This window comes from Ambystoma mexicanum, chromosome 10 (assembly GCF_040938575.1).
Source record: "Ambystoma mexicanum isolate Mex_15411 chromosome 10, UKY_AmexF1_1, whole genome shotgun sequence".
Taxonomy (NCBI): Eukaryota; Metazoa; Chordata; class Amphibia; order Caudata; family Ambystomatidae; genus Ambystoma; species Ambystoma mexicanum.
Genome location: NC_090932.1, coordinates 815684219 through 815687277, shown reverse-complemented (window position 1 = coordinate 815687277; position 3059 = coordinate 815684219). Strand labels below are relative to the sequence as shown.

General features: G+C 39.5%; 1 long non-coding RNA gene across 1 annotated transcript; it reads right to left on the bottom strand.

Annotated features, from left to right (window-relative positions):
* Window positions 1-236: 236 nt before the first annotated feature.
* Window positions 237-2130, bottom strand: LOC138493236 (uncharacterized). The gene is made up of 5 exons (XR_011276322.1): window positions 2049-2130; window positions 1500-1626; window positions 1306-1402; window positions 1100-1215; window positions 237-933 (listed from the first exon to the last, which is right to left on the bottom strand). It is a non-coding gene; the product is annotated as an uncharacterized lncRNA (long non-coding RNA).
* Window positions 2131-3059: the final 929 nt, after the last annotated feature.

Genomic DNA, 3059 nt, shown 5'->3' with positions numbered 1-3059 from the left:
AATAAGACAAAGGAAATGGTATTTAGGCTGCTATCCGGCAAACACTGCTCTTTGCAAATTAAAGCAAGCAAAACAAAACTGCAACTATCAAGTTTTTTGATTTAGGGGTGAGGTTCCAGGAGAATGGCGAATGTGCCTCACACATTGAAACATCAAGTACCATCATGGGAAAGTACAGTGGGGCCACAATATCGTTTTTTTAATAGGCATGGTAGTGGTGCCATCTCCCTGGACTTGATTTGTATAAAAAGCAGGCATTTAAAACAGGGGATTGCCCCAAATGTGGTACAGCTATGGTGGGGGTCCAAAATATTATAACAACAATAATTCCAAAAGCTGTAAGAAATCAATTTAACCTAATTTCTTTAAAAATTCATTCATGATAGGTATCAAAGATATCCAAAAATTATTTAATTACCCTGAGTAACCCAAATATATAATCTAATGAGGTAAGTAAGAGAAGAAAAATGGAAAAGGATTTTTTTTTGTTTAAATAAATAGTGTGCTTTCTTAAATAAAAAGCACACAAATTATTCAAAATATTGAAAATTAATTTTTGGGGTTGAAAATCAATATGAAGGATAATACATGAGAAAAAATACCCTATGAATAGATAATCCGAATAGTGAAATACATGAACAAATCACCACGACAAAAAAGTGAATGAAAAACAACAATAAAATACATAATAATAAATAAAAGAACTTGCACAATACTATAATTTGTTCAGGTCTGCCGTACTTGTACAATACTATAATTTGTTCAGGTCTGCCTACGTTAGGTAAAATTACACATTTGCTTAATTCAAAAAATGGTCTTGAAGAGCATCAACTGTCATCAAACCAAGACCTAAATACGTTTCGGCTGGCCACCTGCGAGACCATCAGAATCAAAGAAACGCCTTCCTCAGGGCAGAGTATGAGTAAATAATCCCTGCGGGAAGCAGACAAAAAAGAGATGTTTTATTACAAGGAGTACTCTCTCTTACATGTAAACCTCTTAATAGATTATATACAGTTAGCAGGGTAGTGTGACATATTGATAAAAGATAAATCTATATACGACCACTGGTTCAAATTGTTCCAAAAAAGAGCCTTACCCAGGCCAGTGCTGGGATGATTTTATGGACAAAGTTTCATGACGTTAGCCCTCATCCTTACAGGCCGGTGCAGCAGATGGCAGCTCGAATCAGGCGACTATGCTCGCCCACTGCATCTGTGGGGTAACCAAGTAATCCACTGTGATTTTTGAAACAGTAATTCAAATAGATACTCTATGCATATACAGTATTGGAGAACCACCTACCTGGTGTTCAATTGGGTCTAACACTCCAGGTACAGCGGGAAAAAGTGTGTAGCTGCCCGAGCCATCAAGTACCAGAAATTGCTTGGTAAAATACAGTCTAAAGGGTAAGGGATCTGGTATCAGTCACTCAATTTATACAAGGAATAAAGAATAAATAAATAAATAAATAAATATGACAATGTAATGAAGCTTACTTGTCGAAATATGGTTTCGGATTCGCTGCTTAGGTCAGCTAGATTGGATCGATGTATAAACGTGTAGAAAGCACGTAATGATAATGTATTCCTGGTGGGGTTCCAAGCATTATTTAGACACAGGAACCTGTTAAAAATAAAAATGAAAAAGGTTTCAATTGGCATGTTTGGGTGTAGCAGGCGGACTAGACAGACATCTAAAAAAGAGTTAAAACTAGATGGCTGAGTCTGCATACAGCAGCTAGCAGTGGAAAATAAAAAAAAACAAAAAATATATATATATTTTTTTTTGCAATGCTCATTGTTATAGCCAGAGAAACGGGACTGTATTTTGCCGAATTTGTGAAATTTGTGAATAATCAAAAACCGGTGGCTACAAAGAGCCTACCGGAATGCCATGCATAATGCAACCAAATGGCTGGAGTGTCAAAATATACCTGGAAGCCATGCGTTGCCTGCAACATAACCACCTCACAGTAATGGCTGTGGGTAGCCTAATCTTGATTATATGCGGCAAGAAGCAAAGCAGAAAAAACGATGGGTACTCACCCATACCGTTCTGAATCGAGGCAAAAAGTTGACCGTGTAGTCACGAGGATGCTGGCTGTAAAAGAATCTTGCTCGGCAGAAACGCCTCGTAAAGTATTCATGGTGCGCTGATGTGGCATATCATGATTGGTCAAATGAGGCACACCCCTTTAGCCATCATGAAGCCTAAGGCTGGTGTGCTGCTTGTGCTTTCCTAATTAATTGACGTGGCCGCTCATGAGTGGTGAAGTTAGGCACACCTATCCCTCGAGCAAAGAAGCCGAGGCCGGTGTGTCACTTTCATAAAGCAGCTGGCTTCTGTCGTGCGAATGAAACGCAGCAGTGCAAATTGTAAAAGAAGCGGGAACTGATTCCAGACCGCACCGCAGCGTTGCAGAGTACGGGAAATGATTTTAAATTCAAAGGAATTATGTTCCCAAGAGTGTTATGAGTTCCCAAAGTGGGAACTCAGGGTGCTAAAACATAGATTTTTCTTCCTGCAGCGTCCTGCCGTAGGAAGGAAAATCCTTTTCCAAGACAGCCAACATGGAAAGAGAAGGCGGGGCTCCGTACACAGCACTTCTTCCCTTCACATGCAGCCTGCAAAACCATATGAACATATTACCACAAGCACTTTTTTTCCCTTTCAAACCTATCCTACCTTCGAATAACTTTACCACATAGACGGTCCCAGGTAGACATGGCCACTTTAACACCATTTTTCGAACCTAGCGGTCATGGCCAGTAGCCAGATTGTCTGTTTCATGACCTTATGCCATGAGCCAGACAATCCGGCTACTGCCCACGGCCACAGGCTATACCTCAGTCACCAAAGGTATATGACTATTTTTTGTACCTAGATTATGACACTTGTCAAAAAATAAAACACAAGCACATTTGTAAAACCATGCTTTAATGCCCTTGCCAATGCTCCTCACGAGTTTGCTCGAAATCCGCCCATGTTTTATTTTTTTTAAAGTGTCAAAATGTATGTACATACAATAGTCATATAACTTAGCCCCCACTTGACAA